Source organism: Passer domesticus, chromosome 2 (assembly GCF_036417665.1).
Source record: "Passer domesticus isolate bPasDom1 chromosome 2, bPasDom1.hap1, whole genome shotgun sequence".
In the NCBI taxonomy this organism is placed as follows: domain Eukaryota; kingdom Metazoa; phylum Chordata; class Aves; order Passeriformes; family Passeridae; genus Passer; species Passer domesticus.
The window spans coordinates 124,805,651-124,827,609 of NC_087475.1; the positions used below are offsets into that span (position 1 = coordinate 124,805,651).

At 38.9% G+C, this 21,959-nt stretch overlaps 1 long non-coding RNA gene across 1 annotated transcript; it reads right to left on the reverse strand.

The window, feature by feature from the left end:
- Positions 1-7,977: 7,977 nt before the first annotated feature.
- LOC135295053 (uncharacterized) lies at positions 7,978-16,295 on the reverse strand. The gene is made up of 6 exons (XR_010357100.1): positions 16,058-16,295; positions 15,763-15,926; positions 15,250-15,310; positions 13,314-13,406; positions 10,764-10,936; positions 7,978-10,660 (listed from the first exon to the last, which is right to left on the reverse strand). It is a non-coding gene; the product is annotated as an uncharacterized LOC135295053 (long non-coding RNA).
- Between the last annotated feature and the right edge of the window lie 5,664 nt (positions 16,296-21,959).

A 21,959-nucleotide genomic window follows, 5' to 3' on the forward strand; every position in this document is an offset into this window, starting at 1 on the left:
AGGTGCAAATGTAGTTTTTATAGACGCAATGATGCCTTAATTTCCCAACTTTGGCCTGGGTCACAGCTGACCTGGTAGCTCCTTTTAGAAGACCTTTGCCGAGCAGCTCAGCATTTACCACTTGAAGCACCAAGTCTGTATCCAGAGAAGGCTTTTTTAGAACTGGTGAATTACATCAGTAATACACAAAGTGACTATTATGGCTAAATCAATCATTTGATGAAAACAGAAATTCAAATTAAAAATAACACGCTCCTGGTAGATATACTTAGATTATGATGTTAGAATCCTATTTGTCTTCTATACAAATCCAAAATGTTATAAAGTTTTCTTGAGGTACAATTTTGTCAAAATATCTTCTATCAAATTAAAAGTATAATTTTTTATCTGTTCTGCCTATTTATTGTGTGGAATTCTTTCCTGTAAAAATCAGAGAGGATCCTTCACTTTAAAAATTACAAAACTGACAACAGCTTTGATCAAACAAGTGAGAAATATTTTGAATATGATTAAATAGGATATTGTGAGTACAGTTTATCTATCTGATAGTGTTCCAAACCTGCCTAAAATTTCTCAACATCAGTAAGTTCAAAATGACTGAGGATTCTTCAGCTTGAGAAATCTTCTCATGTCAATGGTGCCTGATGCTTTCCCAGGTATTTTAACTCTCAACACAAGGTATTTTTCCCTTTTTTCCTAATTTAAAACCACTTTAATATACCACATATGTAAAGCTATATGAATCAATCTATGGCATTATTTTGAATAATGTGGCCTTTTCTTTTAATAGTATGAATGGATATGGCTTTTCTGGTTTTGTGTGAAGTTGCAGCATTTTTTGGTAAACAAGGTGCAAGCAATACTTCAAAAACTGATTAAACATCAACTCTTTATCATGGATATCCTCAGGAAAGGAGTGTATATACGCGAAATCGGAGCAGAAATTTGGTATAAGACAGGAAACAAAAACAAGTTTTCACCTTACATCTAAACTCAGTTTTCTTTTTAATTTTTACCCTTATTATTTACATATTTTGTATTTAAATACTCGTGCTGGTAAAGAAAGCATTGGCCTGACATGCATGAATTAATATTTAAAAGAGTTTCTCCAGAATCCTCCAGTCACAACTTTAATGGAGGGTGGTTTTACTGCCTGTGTCTGCTATGTCTGTCTTCAGTGTTGTCTCCTTGAAAATAGTTCCATTTTGTCCCTCACACTTCCTGCTGTTTTATGTGGTTAAATAGGTCTCCTTTTAGAAATGCAGCTAATGCTGCAGGGAAAGTAAAATGGACCAGTCCTATTCAGTGTTCATACAGAAAAGGTTTTTTACTTCCTGCTCCTGGAGTCAGGGAGAGATAAAAAGATTTATTCCCTCAGTATTCAAATGGTAAAAGAACTTGTCTTATCTTGTTCTTGCTTAGCTCAAAGCTGGGCTTCTAAAATCACTAAAAAACAGGAAAGAAAAAAAAATGAAACCAGGATTACAGCTGGCTCATGGGACTGTGGCAGTGCTGTGTTGGGGGGAAAAGGTACTTTTCCATTCTCCCTTTTGTCCTGGTGAATCAAAGGCCCTCTGATTGCTGGTGTCACGTAATACTGCTCAGAAAGGAATTAAGTGGCCAGTGAGAATGTGCTTCTATCAAAGAGCTGGCAAATTGCAAGATTTAGAAGCCCAGGGGTCAGTGTAAATCTCCATATCAGAGGCAGCAGAGTGGAAAGGGGGGAAACAGAGGTGGGAGGAATCTATTGCAGTCAGCTTAATCCCTTCCATCCAGATTTCTGGGAAAACAGACATTAATGATCCCCTCTCACTTTTCAATCATGCTGTGTTCACCCAATTACTTTTGCTTATAAAGACTTCACTTTTTTTTTTGTTCCTAATTCAGTATTTTGTTTTTATCTCACAGAGATACAGAGTCCAGCCTGAGGAGGAGCTCAACCCAGCACAATAATAGCTACCTCAGCTCCTGCCATCTCTCACCTAAAAGATGATTCACAAAACCCTCCTGGAGAGAGATGTTTGTCATCTCAAGAGCTCACCATCTTCAGATTGCTCCAGATCAAAGCCTTTCTGAGCTAGGTAGGAAAAGGGTGGTTGAGGGCAGGGCCATGAGAGGCCAGGATTTAGGAGCCTGCTCTTGCTGGGCTGTGCTTTTGGAGCTCTGAAGAGAGAGTCAGGGAGGTGCAGTGCAGATCACCTATGATAACCTGAGACATGTACATATCTGACCTCCTCCTCCCTTTTATTACACATGCAAGCATGCAGAAAAAAAAAAAATCTTTTTGTGTTCACTTGAAATTTTATCTTTTCAACCAAAGAGTTTTGCACACTGTCTAGAATTCCCTCATATTTCAAGTGCTCATAATTCTGGGGAAGAACCAGCTAAGTGTGACTTGGGTCTTAAAATTTTCTCCAGTGGAACGAACTGCTAATGTCAGAAGGAAAATAAGAACTCCCCTGCTAAATCTCCTCTCAGTTGCAGACTGTGTTTAATACTCTTTAAAGGAGCAGAAAAACAATTCCTCCTACTGCAGAGCATAGAAGGACCCCCTTTCAAGTCAAACTTTTGGATACTAATTTGTGTTTTGGGTAACTAGGGCTGTTTGCCTCAATGAAATTTCCTTTTCCAAAGAAAGATTAATTTTCTTATTCTCCATTAAACTGAAATCAACAGATCCCTCATGCTGAAATTTGCATGACAGAGCACTGTCAGTGGCAAAAGAATTGGGCTTTCAATCTGGGCATCTAAAATTACACACTGTCTGCTCAGATTGCCACGGGGAAGATGACGCGAAATTTGCTGCCAAAAAAGAAAATGAGAAAAAAATTTGAAAAATTTTAAAAAGCAGCTGTTAGCTAAGACTGGATGGCTGAAATTGGCAAACCTATGCATGAATACCCCCTTAACAGTGGGCACTAATTCTATCCTGGGGTGATTATTGCCCCAATTTTCTGTTTGGTCAGCGAGGGCAGAAGGGCCACCACAAACGCTTCCAGTTCCTCTCCCAGAGCCTGCCTGATCTGAGTTCCTCTCCTCGGATCCTTGCTGGGTGTCTGTTTTGCACGTGTTGCTAACAAATGCAGGCAGCCGAGCTCGCCCGTCGCCTGCATATGGAGCTTTGTTAAATGCAGATGGTGCAGTTGAAGTTGCTCATAATTAGGACTCATGTCACTGTAACTTGCATGCCTTTCATAATGGGATATAAAGCCCTCCATCTGCTCTGAAGCACACTGATGTAAATAACTCATCTTTGTTTGTTCCGCTTAGAGTAAAAAATAAGGAATTAACAGGGCTGCCTTGACAGGGTCCCTTCCTCCACTCCCTGCCCTGCTCTCCCCTGACCCACAGCTTTGCACTTTTCCCTTGCCTAGTCCTGGCTCCAGCTTCTATTTCCTTTCAGTTGCTCAGGGAGGACAGAGCTAATCCTCAGAAGGGAAAGCTCATTTATAACTGTAATTACAGCCCACTGGGAGCAGCACAGAACCAGTGCAGGCTCTTGGCATCTTTCAGAACTGCAACAAGCACTAAAGGGAAAAGTTTCCCTCTGGAAATTAGAGAAGCATCTGATATCCTCCTTGGAGATGACATCATTCCCTCTCTTAGGGTGACTGCTTGACCAGACTGTGCTCCTGCATTGTGCTTATTCTCACATCATTCCATTAGCTCCAGAGAAGGCAGTTATTACACTAATTTAATTGCACACAGAGTCCTCTTGTAGAGCCAGCCACTTGTGAAATGACTAAAAGAAACAGATTTCTTTTACACTCTTGAGGAGTTTCACTTGGTTCATCTGTGACTTCCCAAACTTCTGCCAAACTGGCTGGGAAAACTGAGAGCACTTTCCTGTGATAACTGCACTGGGGGTGGTGTGGGGGGAGAAGAGTGGAACCCATCGCCAATCAACAGAATCTGTGTCTTTACATTTCCAGCATCACCTTTCTAATCTCCAGAGTTTCAACCAGTCAGGAAAACCCTGCACAGCTCAAGCTTTGCCCTCATATTTACTTTTTTTCGAAACAAAGATGACCTTTCCTAGAAAAAAAAAAAAAAACAAACAATGTTCTTTTTCTTCTTGGTTTTTGTTTTTGTTTTTGTTTTTTTGGGTTTTTTTTTATTAAAAGTATTTTGTGGATCACCCCACCATACATTTTGCATGACCCTAAAATCAGCTTGCACCTCAGAGGAACAAGCATCTTGCCAGTGTTCTTAACAAAGCACTGTTTTTAAACACTGCATTTCAGAGCCACCCAGTATTTCTGCTGACACAGGGCAAAGCTTTCTGGATGGTTTCCTCATCTCTCAGTATCATTAGCTGAAGGATCAATACTTCCAGCTGGCTCACCAGAGACCCTTACCTTGACAGAGCAACCACATCTGGGACCAAAGCTATGGAGCAACATCTGGTGAGCTCTCTGGATGTCTCAGCATCATCTATCACAAATCTGAATAATGTCTTGATTTTGGACATCTGTAACTATAGAAACTCTTCTCAACTATCACATCATCACAGAGGTGTTTAGATGTGCTGCTGTGTCAGTAAATTTTGCTTTTCTGGGTGTTCTTCAGGTAATTTTTCTCATGTTCACCATAATTTCTTCCCCCCACTTGGAAATCTCTGTGTGAGAATATAGTTCTGCATCTGAAAGAGAAATGGAGTGCACAGAGCCCTGTTCAGGTGAGCAATGAGTTAAAGGGGGTAAGCACATCCTTGTGGGAACACCTAAGAGAAAGTCTCCAAAACCTGTTTATTATATCAACTCCACACTGTAAGAATATGCAAATTCACAGTAGATGTCCTTAAAGAAGACACAAGTTACTGGAAAATCTGCTATTGTTGCATGGCTCCAGATAAAATAAGGAAACAAACTATTGCAAAATATTTTTGAAATTGAGGATTTGAAAATTTCGTATAATGACAAACTTAATGCCCCTTGTTTTGTTAGACATTTCAAAATATGAGAAAAATTTTGTTCACAAGTGATGATTTGGCCTTAAAGGTAAAATTCTCTCCTTATATAAAAACAATCTCCAATTTTTCCTCACAATTTTCTTCCTTTCTCATTGATCCAAAGCAAGAATATTATGTAAATTAATATTCAGGGACTTAAGATCTGCTTCTTACAGGATTTTAATGCTTCTCTTTGCAGATAAACATTGCTTTGTCAGCTAAAAAATAATTATGTTTCCTAAGCTAATTGAACTTCAGCAGAATATAATTATTCATCTGTCAAAGTAACTTAAAATTTAAATTATCACCTTTTAAAATGCACAAAATTATTTGAAGTCAATACTAGAAAGCACATGCTTGTGTAGCATTAGGTCATCCTAAGCACAGCTCCATTTCCATTTTAAGGCTCCTTTCATTGGTTTTGATTGGTGCAGTGTTTCCATGTACTTCTGGGCTGTAGCTGTTTTAAAAATTGAATTTCATTCATCTGTTACAGGAACTTTTAATTTTTTAAGTTAACAAGAGATTGGATTGTTCTGGCACCCAGATAATTGTGTGTTGATCTAGTTATGAGAGACTGAGTAGGAAGTAAGGACACCATTTAAGCAACTAAGGACTTAAAAATAAAAACCCAGACTGTCCAAACCTAAAAAAAGAACTTAGAAATCCAAAAGAGGATTTGCCCACGTATTTAGAAAATCTGTCAGATTCCTCTCTCTTCCTCTCTCTGTTTGCAGCAAGTCCTCTCTAAAGCAGAGAGAGGAATGGAAAGAATGGGTTCCATCCATTAGAAAGATGCTTAGACACTTTTTCCCTGCTGAAAACAAATGAGCAAAGAGGAGCTGAGAGCAAACGGCAGTCATGATATCATTTGTTTTCTAGGGTTTCCTTTTTAGACAAATCTAGTGGAGATAAGCAAGGTCCTGTCCTGTACTGGCAGCATTGGGATCAGGGCAGAAGGCACAAATTATAGCCCAGCTGTAAAAGTTTAGAATCAGCAACAGGGAACTGGAAGAATCAAAAATCTCTTTTGGAGTAACAGGGTTTCAGGTGTGGGGTTTTCACCCTCATGCAGCACCAGAGAAAACTAAAATTCTGAACCTCATCCGCAGTGACCCTTCTAGGGGGATGATTTTCAGCTTGTGTATCATCACAGGTTCCATCAGAAAAAATTCTGCCTTTGTTTGCCAGAAACTGGAACCTTTTCCCTCTCCTTTACATCCAAGCACAGGCTGCAAATGGCGGCCTCCTAATTCTTGTACTTCTAATTGTTTTCAACATGACTGTGCCTTTGTGAATCTGGCAATGAGAGATGACAAATAAGACAAAACACATCGCAGATTCCAAAAAAAAAAACAAAAAACAAAAAAAAAAAACCCACCAAAAAACCCAAGAAAAACAAGCCAAGGTTTCACCTTGGGGTTCAGCCTTCCTGGGGAAGGGGCACTGGGGCACCTCCCTGGGGCCAGGCTGGGCTCTGTGGGGCTGTGGCATCTGGGGCAGGGGCTGACAGTCCCAGGGGGGTTCTGGACTCTGGGCAGGCTGGAGGAGCCCTGGAGGAGGGGGTCAAGGCCCTTTAGTGGCCTCAGGGCCCTGGTGGGTTTGTTGAAATAATGATTTAAGACAGGCAATAACTCAGCTGGCAGGAGGCAATTTTAAACCATGGGTTGCTCTGACAAGATGCTGCAAACTCATATAATATTTTTAGAGAGAAAAAAAAATCCTCAGACTGCACAGAAACACTCAACAGCTCTGCTACAGGCCAGCAAGTCTCCTTTTGGCTTGTGCTAGGGCAAGGGCAGGAGAGAAAAATACTTAAAACCCTTTTATCACCTCCCCTCAGACCTTGCTGCTGTTCCAACTCCTACCCCATCACACCTTTTTAGGCCCTCAAGCTTTAAAAGGGCACAGTGTGGGGTCTGTTGTAGTGTCTGTGTCATTTGAGAGATGCTTTGGAATATATGTTCTCTGCATTATCAGATAAGAGCAAATATATCACCATGATGTTTGCATTTGTGCGATATTTTTTTTAGTGTATCAAACTGCTTTTAGATAAGGTTAAAAATCATGGGCTGCCTCTATATTTTTAAAGCATTACATGCCTTTAAAAGAATATGTGCTGGATGTAGAATACTTACCCTGAGCCTCAGGAAATCTTGTACAACTTAATTTCACATTGAATAAAGCTGCTCCAGGCACTGATTTCTGAAGGGTCTGTGGCTCTCAGAGACCTGGCTAATGGCACCGAGCAATCACCAGCTTCCCTGGGCTTCTCAAGTGACAAGGAAGCTCCAAAAGAGCTCTGGTTTTTAGGTTTGACCAATAACAAGACAAGCCCCAGGGAAGATGGCTCTTTAGAAATCATTAAATTAATCTGGGCATGAAAACACCTCCCTGTTGTACCTCTTTTTTTTTCCTATTTGCCTGTTTATATAATATAATTTTACCACTGCTTTACCAATATGCTAGCCCCACATAGGGAAGCACTTGTTTCTAAATATGAATTATCTCTGTGAGGTGAATTACCTGAACTATCTACATATTGAAGGGGCTGTGGTCTAATAATGTGTGTTAAAAGTGCCTCCTGACATTTTCTCCTTTCTTACTGCACCTCTCCTCTTCCACACCATTTAGAGACACAGCTCAGCTACTATCATGTGAAATAAAATACTCTTACATTGCCTGAAAACTGGGTTTCAATAGAGAAAATCTCTATTTTGAATTGAATCCCTTCTCTTTTATAAGGTTGTAAACAATTTTGAGAAAGAAACTTCTCTCAGCCTAAATGACAATATTTAACTTGAATTGAGTGGATTAAATTATGAAGGCATGATTTAATCTCATTCTAAATAGGGCAAATAACAAACTGCTATCTGAGACAGATACTAAATTAATACTCTTGTTAGTGCTTTTAGGAAACCTTTTTTTCCTAAAAATATGAATTTCAAATGCTAAAAAACTTATTTTACCTTTGTAACATTAAAATGTACAGTCAGAAAAGAAACCATGGCTGAGTAGTGCTCCTGGGTGTAAGTCTCAGACATGGATTCTGGTACTGAAAACATGCATTTTTCACAGCACTTCTCATTCATTCCAATAGATCCTCAAAGCAGTAGGAAGTCCAGATTGGCATAACCACTGTAAAAAGCCTCCAGCAGAAACTATTTCTTTCTGAAAGGTTTTGCCTTTGCTGCTGGTCATCTGACATCTCTAATCCTTTTTCTTTTGCTTCGTGGCCTTTCTCGACCTGCATTGTTACCTTACATGAAAGCTCTCTGTTCTGTCAGGTTTTTCTACATCTCTCCTGGCCTTGTGCCTGACATGCCTGGTTTAGCTGGAAGTTTGGTATATGAAATCTGATTCAAAACTTGTTTATCCCTTTCGGAAGAAAGTGATTTTTTTAAGTAGTTGGAAAGCACAATTGGTTCTGACAACATTATTTTGGCAGGACTGGGGCAGAAAACCAAGTAGCACAGTAAACATTCCTCAGACACTTCTTAAAAACCAAGAGTCCAAGTCAATCATACATTTAAATGAAAAATTCAACCTAAAAAATGTACAACTTTCTGCAGAGCAAAAGGCTGACTGCATGCTTGGCACATTCATTAACCCACTGGTTTTTAGAATGTTGAAGGCTTGATTTCCTTTATGACTCAGCTTTTCAACTTTCTAGAGATGGTGAAAAGCAGAAGAGCTGGAAACTTCTCAAACATCAAAATTTTAACCTATTGAAGGAATTGAAACTGCAAAGTGTCGACTTGCTCTATTGTTTCATACTCCACTGCTCTTGATTCCACCTGGGTTTTGATTCTGTTTAGCATGTACAAGGAATGTTGTTTTGCTAAAAGTACTGGGCTAATGAACTGCTCAGGAAGAAATATTCTAACAGAGTAGGCACCAGTCATTATGACAGAAGGAAAATTTAAGTCCTAATACTCTGGAGAGAGTCTACAGAAAGAAAAACACGCAGCAACTGCTGTGAGCAGTTACTGTGCTCATGGGAGACAACTTCCAGCCAGTGCATCCACCAGCTTCTGGAAAATATCCCCCAGGATGGACACAAGCCTGGCTGCAAAGAAGGACGTGCACCTGCAGGAACAGGATATTGTGGTTAAACGTAGGGCAGGAAAAATATCTGAGGCATGGAAAGCTTAAACTAATCACATCTGATACGAGGAGAGGGAAGGGAGATGGGTGACACAGGGAAGTCTTGTAGCCCTGGATCATTTACTTGGGCTTAGCTGACACATCAAACCTGTGTGCTACAGCAGGATTTTCACAGGAGCTGTAACCTAAGGCAACACTGCAGCCTCACCACTCTCTGCTGGCAGGCTGACACAGGCAACTTTGCAACCACACAGCCAAACTAACCATGGAACTGAAGGTTCAGGGCAAATTCTGCCTTACCTGAGAGGGTGGATAAAGAGAAGTAAGAAGGGTAAGATGGCAAAAGGAAAATGTGACTCTCTCTCTTCTGACAATTTAACCACAATTTCATTTTAGACCAGCTTAGAGTGTGAAGAGAGTTCATCCTGGAACACCAAAGAGGAGAATGATGCCCAGTATCCTAATTGCTGATAATAAAGAAAGATGATTTTTAATGTCCCCAGAGAATAAAAGTTTGGGAGATTGTGTTGTTCAGTTGGCCTAGGGCCACCAGTGCTACCCCACCAGGGATGAAATGGCAAAGCTGAGGACCACTTTTGTCCTGTTTACTTTTACTGAAGTACTAGTTGGTCTGTTCTATTAAAATAACAAGGACAAAATCCTGTCCCAAGCTTTACTCCAGGCACAAAATGGATCTATAATGACCTTTCTCTATATCTCTATCTCCAGAAGACATCTGCTTGGACAAAAGAAACATTTCTGTTCTTGCACTTAGAAAGGCAGACCAGCCTTTGCTAATGTGGAACAAGCAGCTGCAAGTGGAGCAGAGAGAGCCAGCAGAGTTCCAGCTTTGTGTCCTGGATCAGTAATTCAAGCTGAAAGGTCTTTGCATGGAAATTCAAACACTGCCTGCACTGTGTTATCATTTTCACTCTGGCCGCTGCAGGAGAACATGTGTCAATACTTGAGGAAACAGCAAGGCCCTGCAGGAAAAGAGGAGCTCCCACAGTAGAAAGCACAGTTCCTTCTTGGATAACGTGTCAAAGGCAGCTCCCCACAGCCCAGGGTACTGCAGCAAACTTCATTGGGTCATTTTCCTGAAAAATTCTTATTTCCTTCCCTTTCACAGGCACCTCAGGTGACATCCCTTATCTGCAACACATTCTTCTCTATTGTCAAGCAATATTAAGTCTGACTGGGTTGTACAGAGGATACTGGTCCTGGATGTTATTTTAATAGCAATTCCATATTCATTAACGTTATCTTACATGTCAGAGATCAAGTTATTCCACAGGGCAAACAAACCTGGCTGGGTTTAATGAAAATGCACCTAAGGACTGTGAAGGACAGAGCATTGGAAATGATTTGCTGGGACAGAGGATCTGTTCTTGAAGAAAGTTCAGCTTTCACAGTTCACAAAGCATGAAAGCTCTCTGGCTGTCCAGCAGAGAGAGCTTCCAGCCTCCAGTGGAAGGTTTCCAAGGAGGGCCTGCCAAGGAGGCCGTAGAGGCAGCTGTCATCAGAGAATAGTCAGTCAGCTCTCACCTCTGCCGAGCTTTCAGAGTCAGCAGACCCAGAGTTTGCTGTCCTCCCACTGAGCTTCTTCACCAGCAAGGAAAGAAATGTCATTAAACACTCAGCTATCAAACATATTCCCCTATTCTCCACTCATTTCAACCCCACTCCTCTTCCTCCAGTCATTTACCCTTAAAGTAAAGATGCTCCTCCTTCACATGATTTTGTTCTGCTACTTCAGATCTGGAAAATATTTGTGTTTTTTCTAAGGCTGAAATGGAGTCCCCGTTCTTGCAGCTGCCACAGATGTTTCAAGCAGCATTTTATTATAAGCAAAATCAATAAGGCAGTTTTGCAACCTTTCTACCAGTGAAACAAACAGAATTAGCTTCAATGACAAGCTCGTTAACTGCTGTAGAACCTTCAATAAATGGGAGCTCTTCCTACTAAAATAAAAACCAGATGAAATTAGACATAACAAAAAATCAAATAGCCCAATTAAGAACTCTGCATCCACAGCACAAGTGGAAGATCAATACCCCTTCAGAGGTGCAGAGAGAGTCAATTGCCCCCATTTGCACATAAAGAATTCCTTCATCAAAGCACCATCTCATAGCAGGATTTTCAGCTATGATTAACCTTTCATGGTGCTTTCATGTTAAAACTACAGTCCTCAGTGCTGGGCCTGATTATGGAGAGCACTCTGTGGGCCTAAATGGAATAACATTTATTCTTTATGCATTAATATGGCCAACCTTATTCTCACTCTACCAGAAGAAAGCTTCATAAGTAATAATTTAAACCCCACAGTAATGGTACTTTTGTGCTAAGTCACTGTTTGAAATATAACATGATGCTGTAAAATAACACAATATTAATCATGGTCATTATGAAAACAGCTCTTCAGTTTTCCTCCCACTTCTCCATGGCTTTCTATTATGTTGACGGCATTTATTATATTAAATATTAATTTGTCCTTTTTTTTTTTTTTTGATTACTACTTCTGGGGTCCAAATCCAAGAATTAAAAAGTGAGGAGATGTGGATTTCCTGGATTTTCTGAAGGCAGATACTCAACCTCTGGAGGTGTCAGGATTGTACAGAGCTTTGCAACTCTCTCTGGAAAATCTGACTTTAAAGACCTTTAAACCCTACAGAACTCTAGTACAGGGAAAAAGACTTCAAGAATCTACACCTTATCTGCAGCCAAACAATGGGAAAAACCCCACAATATTCACAACAATAGGAGCCTCTCCACTCTATATTTCATACAATGTATTCCTGTGAAATATCCTGTCAAGATCCCCAGATAATTTCAGAAATCACAGGAACATAAAATTTAAGAGTAAGCCTCTCCTTAAAATCTCCCTTCCCTCCTGAGCATCCTAATTCTTCAAAAATTTCATTTAAACACTTGCAGTCTCTTATTTTTGGTATTAGCTGTTCCCAGACAGACACACCTCTTTCTTATGAGGGGACACATGATCAAAGTCAGGTATTCTTTTGAAAAGATTGGAGAATTCAGTGGAAAACTGGATTGTGCCAAAACCATTGAAAAACTGAAAGCAGATTCAACATATAGTGTTGGTTGAAAGAAATGGGTGGGAAATATTTTGGAAATGCTAAAATATTTCCTTTTCAATTTTGGGAGAGAGGGATGGTATTTAAATAATTTTGAAGGGTCATTTCTCATTTAGAAGCTGATGTTCATGGGAAAAACAGAATATAAAAGCAAATTTCTTTGAAAATAACAGGAAAGTTTTAGGCTAAACCAAGGTAAAATTATGGATTTTATTTAATAAAATATTTTAATGTTTAAGTTCTAAGGACATAATAATTTTTTCCTTATTTCTTCATTTTTACCAACAACAAAAAGCCCCCAAACCTCTCCAGCTATGCTTGTTTTACCACAAAGAGTGCTCATTTATGGGGTTTTTTTGCATGATTAAGGGGACTACACCCACCCATCTCTGGATCAGTCAAATACTCTTGTACCTCAGTAGCAGCACCAACAAAGGAAGTGCAGCTGGCAAACCTGCACCCCTTCAGCTTTCCAGACCTGTACTCTCCATGAATGTAATGACTTTTTATTACCCTTAAACTGATTAATAGATTTTTGCTGGCAATACATCACATTCATTTTCTGCTGTTATTAAAATATTTTTAAAGACTCGGTGTCCAAGAGCCTGGCCCAGGGAGCGAGGCATGGAGGGAGGGAGGGAATGTGGAGAGCCCACCCTTGCACAAGGCTGTAATTCACAGGTGCCTGTTGAGCTCTTTCTCCTTTGGGAAGAAAATCATCCAGCACAGCTGGGACAAATCCAGGGCTTTCCCTCCCTCCTTGTTGGAGTGGTCACTGGGAGAGCTCAGCAGTCTCCACGTGGCACCAGCAAACTCCAGCCTAAATGTGAATATAATCAATATAATCTCTTTTTTTTTTTTTTTTTTACCATGTCTGGTAAAACTTCAAGTGTTGTGTTTCTTCTGCTGCTGTGGTCAAAATTTTCAGTGGAAACACGAAGCTCTCAAGTTAGAGCTCCTGAAAATCCTTTTGGTTCACCAGCTAGTGAAACAAACATACAAAGAGATTTAAAGGTTCCTAAAAAGTGAGACAGATAAAATACCAGCTCTGCAGTCTTACTGTGGAAGAAATAAATTTGGCATTTTTCACCAGAAAAGGATGTGGGATGAATAAGGCAGTTGTGATTTTTTCACCAAGGACTCTCAAACAAGTCTTTTACCTGAGGGAAGATGAAAGGAGGTGTAAGCCTTCGTTTTATTTTTCAAGATGGATCTTCTTATAGTTTCAAGGTGCTCTCTATTTTATTCATTAGCTGTAGAAATTGAAACAGTCATTTTCTCATTGCAGCAATTCAACGTATGGGAAAAGGAACACAAGAACTAGAAAGAGGGAAAAATGTCAAGAATTGTCAGAAAAATTGTTTTCCCTCTTGAATGTTTGACCTGGCATAAATATAGATTAAGTTTTGACTAACCTTTCTTGGGGTTAGCTGGCATGTTTGTTTTTACTGCTGTTGCACATGGTAAAGCTGAGTTGTACTGAATGTGCCTTGGTGGTTATCAGGGATGATACAGAAATTCAACACCCAGCTCCCCCTTAGAAACTGGAAGGCATTTGCATTCTCTCTGTCCTAAACTCCAATATCATCTCTGCATGCAATTTTGTTATAAAAGAAATGACTCTGCTTAATATTACTTAATTTTGGGTTCACTGACCAGTGGATTTTCAACTTCACACATGTGATCTTAGAAGTATTTGGAGTTCACACAAAAATATGGTGAAAAAGAAATCAATTTGGGGTTTATATTTGTCTTGTTCCTTGCATTCAGGCCTAGCATGAACCCAAAGCTACATTTCTGTTTTGTTGTGTCCAACATAGCCATAAGTAGCAATATAATTTCTCACTCCTTATAAAATATGACTTTTTATGTTGGTTTTTGCCTCCAACATTCACTTCAGTTAAACTGCAATTCTTTCACGCATATGTTAAGATTTTAGAGTGTATCTTGTCCTGACTTCTTTGCACACATAAACATCCAAAGAATGTGAAAAAGAACCCCCAAAACATTATGCACAGATTATCTGCATTAAGTCTGATTTTAACTGTTGGCCTTTTTCACATGTTGATCTCAGTTTTGCCCTGCCCTGAATGTCTGGCACTTGGCTTTTCCTTCTCCTCCAGGCATTCACACTTTATTTCAGAAAGTTTATATCTCACAAAGTCTATCTCACTTTATACGGAGATCTGTGGAATTTTGTTCTTAGAGAGGAATAAGTTGAAATAAATAGATGTATGTTGAAATATTTTTTATATGTGCATGATGCGTAAAGAAACTCAATACAAGGGTATGTTAAACTTTCTTCAGAACAAAACAAGAAAGCACACAGCCCACACCAAATCATTCCTTAACAGCTAATGAAAAGCAATGCCATTCTGCTAATATGGATTAGAGATGGAGTCTGAACTGTGAATTCTTGCCAATTTAAACCGTTCCTGTAACAGCGTGAATAAAAGAATCCACGGACATCTTCCTGACATGGGGGCACTAAATCATCCTAAAATCAATACCAGGGCTTTGGTTTAGCCACCTCCAGCAAGAGCTGAAGAAGGCTGGCATTTGTCTGCCAAGTCTGTGGCAGGAGAAGAGGCACAGCTTAAATAAAGTGGAACGGAAACTACTCCAGCTGCCCCCACATGCATTTTTTAAATGCTGACAAGAGTCAGTCTGGGAATGTGAGGATTATGCCAGGCTGGTTGAATGAAAAAGAGCACTGCTTCTGGAGCATATGGTTCCTCTCAGTCTAGAGGTGGTCTCCTGGAGGGCCTGAATTTCTTTGCACTTTCTGTTTGGCACGAGCGTGAAGGATCCAAAGGTATTTTTAACACAGAACAAGAAAGTGCTTGGGCAAAACGCCTCCCACACAAGATGACACTCACACTGGGTCTCTCCTAGTGAATTTCCAGACTTGCTTTATGTTTATATAATACAGATGATTTAGCAGTGTTTTTCATTTTAAGTTTCTACAAGCCGCAAAATAATTTCAGACTCTTCATAAGAAACAAAGGACAAAGGAAAAAGTTATTTTGTTACAGGGAGTAACTGGGTTTTCCTTAAGTCCTACTTCTTTAAGAAAATGGAGCTTCATTTCTCTACCTTATACATTGCAGGAAAAATTCTGGACAGAGACATTCCCAGTAGCTTAAATACCAAGAGGCTAAAAAAAAAAAAAAAAGGAGAAAAATTAGCATAGAGGGAGAATTGGTAAGTTTTATGAAAAGAAATGCAAAAGGAAACAGTGCACACAAATACTTCTATTCAGCTGAAATGTAAAAATTTCCATTTTCATAAATAAAAGATAGCTTCAAAGAAAAAAAAAATTTCCTTCACAATACCAATTTCCAGTATTTAATATTTCACTTTAACTTTTTACCCTACATTACCTTATGTATTTTGTATCAGTTAGCAAAATGTTGCATTTCTACAGATTGGCTTTAAACTGAGCCACCACCGAAAATAAATAGAGAAATTATGGCTTAAGATATTACAAAAATCAGCTCAATTTTGTTACTCTAAGAGGAATCTCACTAGAGAAAGATGAGAATGTCAGTCTGTGCTAAATTTAGTAGGCAAACCAAAAGCAAATCATATCTGAACATGCCCACTTACATCTGATGAGAAGTTCAAAAGTTTTACTTCTCTCCTGCCCTCCAAGGCTACAACGTTTGCTTATATGGTCTTGCTCTACCTCTTTGCTGAAAGATTTAAAATAATTCCAAGGTTTCCAAGTGTAGGGATGTGGTATAAAGAATTCAGAGATCTTTGCTTAGTTCCTGTAAAGACAGAAAGAAACACTGCAGTCAATAGATTAATAAAAATATTAATAGATTAATATAAAGATTAATATTGATATATTGATAGATTAATATAAAGATAAATGATTATATAAAAATGGATATCATACTTGGTGAGGCGGGGTATCCCCAAGCTTTTTTTCCTGATTTTCATAATTGTCAGACTTCTTTTCAGCAGATGACCCTCAAAAGAAGAGTTGGTTTGGAAATGTTTCTGGAGTTACCTCAGAGAACTGGCTGAATATATGAAAGAAACTATGGTTTTAAAGGGTTGCTGATTCAAGAAAAATACAAATCTAGAATGAGTAATAGCTGTGGATAGAGAAGGTCTAGCTGCCACGAAGGTTTGAGCCTACTGCTCTCATGAAGGATCTTGAGAAAATGATGTTGGCTGTCTGCTGGGACAATTCTCACCATGGCCCAGAACTTCTGAAGGAAAACCTAAAGCTTGACAGGTTTCCCCCATGCTGACCAAACCCTCTGGTAACCGTTCTTCACATTGGTTTTGATTTTACATGTCGTTCAAAACCACCCAAACTGGATTAAAGATTTGGAGAGGCAGAATTTGCCACAGCCTTTGAGAAAAAAAATTACCTCTCATCATAATTTCTTTTCCTCTCTAATTTTGAATTTAAATTTACTATGCACATACTATTTTGCCTTTCTGTACAAGTTTTGTTCTGCTCCACACAGTAAAGAGCACAAACATTTCAGAACTTTAGTCAAATAAAACAGCACCGCCTTTGCATTCCGTGCAGCACGCTGGGTTTTGGAACAATCCCTCAGTTTTGAAAGCTCAGTAAAATCCATCTCAGACAGCAGGGTGGCTACAGAACCTGTTTTTGTGATAGTGATCAGGCTGGTTGTGTATTCCAGCCACACAGCCCCGGTGCACTCGGGAGAGCAGCGCAGGAACACGGCAATAGCAAACACTCCATCCTCACTGGGGCTCAGGGTTCAGCTGGGCTGCTCTTTAATGCTGCTTGTGCTCAGGTTAATGGGCAAAGCAAAAGCTTTGTTTGCCCTTATGAGTAACTATATTTCAGGCAGTAATTTGAGTAGAGGGTTTTCCATCATTTGCACTCGAAGCCACGGGTCTTTGAGCGCTTTCCATGTTTTCATAATTCCTTTTGCCGGTGGACTATCGATTCCTAAAGATAACATGCCTTGAGAGATCAGTAAAGGTTAGCTAGTAAAAGAAACATGCATCATTCCAAATGCCTCTGTGCATCTGGGAGTTCAACAATACCTATTAGTATTGCTTTGGAGTTACAGGAAACAACTGCTTTTAGGATGATTTTTAATCCAGATTTCTGCCTGTAAAGCCAAGCATCAGCTATCTTTTCATGTGAAGGCAACTTGGACACGCAGTAACAGGAAATTTGTCTGTTCAAAGTTAAGTAAAATACCAAGATTGGGCCTTCAGTATGAACTCTTTCCAATGGAATCCTAAATCCCTGCTTCCTGAGCTTATGGTGAGGGCTCTCTGCATTTTCCCGCTGTAGGACAGCCCTGGCTTTTACTTCTACATTGAGGTGAGCTAAGCTTCTTCTCCCTGTACTGAGTTTTGATTTATTTACTCACTCCATGGGTGAGAGCAGAAGGAATAATTCCATTTACTGATCTGTTCATTGCAAAATACAGTGGTTGCACCTAAAGCAAAGTCCCTCATGGTTCAAAAGTCTTACATGGAAGAGCAGCACTTCTCTTTCTCGCAGGTCTTGACTGAGCTTTTAGGGAAATTACCAGGTAAAGCATGGGCAAAAAGAATTCAGTTTTCTAGAAAATGTCTATGTTTAAATTGATTGCATTCAGAAATCCATCTTAATATTCAAGCCTTCTATAATTTTTTTTTTTTTAATATTTTTCTTCTTACTAGGAAGACGAATGTATCAAAATAATTAAAGAGATCACAGAAGAAGAGGTTGAAAAGATGCTTCCTTTTTCACAACCTTTGATTGAAACTGAATTCACATCCACAATTAACAAGAAGTATTCTTTGTGTTTGGAAAAGCAAATCACAGATATGCATGGAAGATTTTGAATAATCTTTTTCTTGTGTCTGAACTCACACTGTAGAAACAGTAATTTATTTATTGCACATTTTTCCCTTTCATTCTCTTCACCACTTTTCTACAAGCCCTTGCTATCCTTCAGTGTGAAAATCAAAGTTTACGTCTGTCTATAATAGGCTTGCCCATCTATCATGTAGCCATTTTCCACCAAAAATAATGCTTTTATAAACTCAGCTTGCAGATGCATTGCAAGATAAACTCAGCTTGCAAGATGGTAATTTAGAAAACTGTACAAAGCATAAAATAGCCAGAATAAAGGCAAAAAATTTTCTCTTTATAAACATTAAAACATTCAATGCCTTACTACTAATGGGCTGGCTTCTATTATCTCTCAACCTATAGCCACCTTGGCAGGGCTGTAATGCCAGAGATAATTAGTGCAGGCTTGTCAATTTGATTTTAGTTAACTTTTATGGCCTCTTTATGTTATGATTCCTGTGGGAGCTTGCAGTTTGCTCACTAGCCAAGCAAAAAAAATGCATTTATTTTTGGGCTAAACAATAGCACTGTTTAATTAAGAGGTGTCACACTATTTATTGCCCATCACGTGCTGTAGCTTTGATGAGGGAGCTATAAACACAGAAAGTTCTTCAGATTGAATTTCTCTGCTGTAATTTCCTACCGGAGAAAATGTGACACAAGGCAGAGAACCAATTTCCCATTTCTATTTAGCATTTATATTGACAGAATTAATGATTTTATCATCATCTTTGGCCTGCTTCTAAATGGAAGGCATATATTGCCTGCTGAGACAGTAATTTTTGCACTAAATTATGTATATATGTGTGTGCATGCACTATACACACTCACACACATATATATATATATATATGTATTTTTATATATATATGTATTTCTGCACTTATTTTTCCATGGGGAAATTATACCTTGTTATTAAGCTCCTATTGAGAAAATAAGGGTAAAGTGCTAGGAAAGGTAATTAGGAAGAGTAATAAGAATGATCTTAGACAATGTTTCTAAAAAGGGATAAATCCTTTGCACATTCACCATGACAAAGGGTTCAGGAAGGCCCAAGCCAATGAACTCGTGGCATGTTGATGGAACTAATTTTATTTCTTAAGTTTCCCCATGAGAATGCTATACAATATATATGCTGCACATTTGTCAAAGTTGCCATGTAAGAAATTTCAATTTCCTTCTCTGAAAATAATTGATCAAAGGATCATGAAGTTCAAAAGACTAGGGAAATGAATAAATATTATATAGAGATATAATGCATTGTAATCATACTGTATATACTATTTTAATAGAAATCTGGAGACCCCTGTTACAATTCTTGAACCTCTTAATGGAGCCAGCAAGATCCATTTTGCAGTTTCACATGCTGGAATTGGGCTCAACTCCTTCCCTGGTAATCTAACCATCTTTATAATTTTCTTAGAGGTCACTAGCTTTAATTTACTGCTAAAATAATATCAGGTGGATGACATCTTGCATCTCTTTTCATGAATATTCCATGCTCTGAACAACTTCTGTTGGAATCTTTTGTAAGTAAGAATCAAGAACAACCTCACTTTGTTTTAGGGAATATCTAAACTCATCTGGCAGAGAGCAAGATTTATTCAAAGGAAGAATAGAGAAGTTTCAGAGGAAGTGTTACACTTAATTCTCCCCTTGATGGCTTGACACAGGCAGGCTTTGCTTATACAGGTTTGCAATTTGGGGTTGTCAGGCTAAAATATAAAAAAAAAAGGTTAACTTCCAGCTCATGTTTTTGCTGTCATTAAGGCTTTCCCTTTGCTATGGGCTTGAGGTGCCATTTTCCCTTAATTAAGGCATCCTTTTTTCCAACAAAATGAGTGACAGAGCTGCCTACAGAGCTGCCCTGGAGCTTTACATCTCTTGGCCAGGCATCTGACCCTGCCCAGGCAGTGCAGAAAGGACAGAGCAAGGGGTGATTTCATGGCCATCCACCTCCAGAGCCCTGTGAAAGCACAACGGGGATGATTTCCCATTGCATGTTTGCCCACAGAGGGGTGGCACTGCAGGAACATGGGATGGCTGGAGTTAATGGCAACCTGAACAGAAATTAAAAGATCTTATTTGAAATGTTTACCTGCAGCTGGTCCACAGGCCAAATGTATCAGGGTTCACCGCAAATCCTTGCAATTTGCTGGATGCCAGTGAATTTCTCTGTGAGCATCTGAGGAGGAAGTGTTTTACTCAGCCCTAGAACACTATTCTGATTTTCCTACCTTCCAATTAGCCCACTGCAGGACAGTCTTCCTCAATTTCCTGTATATGAATTCACTGGAAATAAACATTTAAATAAAGCCTCTCTGGTCTTTTGGTTTCTTTCTTTATTTCTTTTTTTTTTTTTAATTGCTATTTCAAACTCCAAGTCTGCTTGGGAAAGCTCCCAAAAGTAAATCCCTTTTCATATGGGCCAGCATCCTTGTCTGCAGTGTTGTAGGATGCAGATGTGTTCTGAGTAAAAGTGCTTATTTGATGGTTACCATTTCAATTTAAGTTATTTGGCAGGAACAAATTAGCCTGGCTTGAGAATACTCTTATGGGAAGGAGTTGCAGAAAAATACTTTCTTATACAATGCTATTTTTTCTATAGGCTTTTAAAACTTATTATATTGCAGATCATTCATCTGGCAACCATTTAGCTTCAACAATGTGTTAAAAGGCATTAAAGAGGTATCTTAAATTTACAGATTATTCCAACACGCAGGGCAGATACCCTTACAGGGCATACAAACAGCCTGTACTGGTACTATGGACACTGTTCTGACTATGAAATTATTGTGTATAATTTCTACCCATGTGCTACAGTTGAAATAAGAGCAGTCAGGACATTTTCTTTTCATAAAGAGCAAAGTTTCAGTAATTTCTCTAATGGTGGGCCTGGGTCAGACTTCTCCCAGATTTCATTTTCTGGCAGGTTTTGAAAAATTACTGCAAATTAAAAAGCCATTAAAGCGGTGTTTGCACTTTCCCCCCCCCCTACTTTTTAGTAATTTTTATCAGTGAACAACCAATACACTTAAAATACCATTGAAGGGAATTAACATTATTAAAGTTAGTGTTATAATAGGAATTTTATACAGAAATAATACATTTTAGATGATGATTGAAAGAAAATACACAAAGCAGACCCTTGCAATTGTATTATTTTTTAATGCAAACTATTGAAATTTCACAATGTAAAAATTATAGAGAAATCATATTTCTTCCTAATGTGTGATTAATTTCTTATCTGTAAGGACATATTAACAACCTTAGAGTACATGTAGAATTTGAACTGTGCTGTCTCCAAAGTCACCAAAAAAAGATAAACCTGCACTATTTTTCCTGGCAACCCAAAAAAAGTAACAGTAACAGTAAAGTGATTATATTGCTAATTTATATATGAAATAAGCTTTGAGAAGTGTTGTAATTATGTATGTTATGGGAACCTGAATATATTCCTCATCTGGAAGGGCTCTCTGTTGCATTGTAAGCAAGAAGTAAATCCCTTCATGACATCAACTTCCCTGCCTTTTGAGTATCAAGTCTAAAACCTCCTGAGGAAATAAAACCCAAAACAAAATCAATGGAAGCTGTGTCTGGGTTATGGGCTGAGGACAGAAAATGCCTCTCACTGTAGAGATGTTCTGGTTAATTTATAGAGTTTCCAGTGCTCTAACTGGAAATGCAGAGCCCAGGATCTCTCACAGACCTCCAACTCTTCTGGTCATGGAAAAGTCTCCCACAGCCTGGAGTATCCCAGGCATGAGCTCTTACTGGGGCTCTCCAGCTCTTTTGTTGCTTGAGAAAAACTCAAAAAAAAAAGTAAATTATTCCAGTACAGCAAAGAAATCAAATGAAACTCACATTTAAAAACCATTGACTGCTAAAGCTGATCCATGAGCTTTGAAGGCTTTTTATCAGCAGTGTTTGTGCAACCTGTGGATAATTCCCCAGTCAC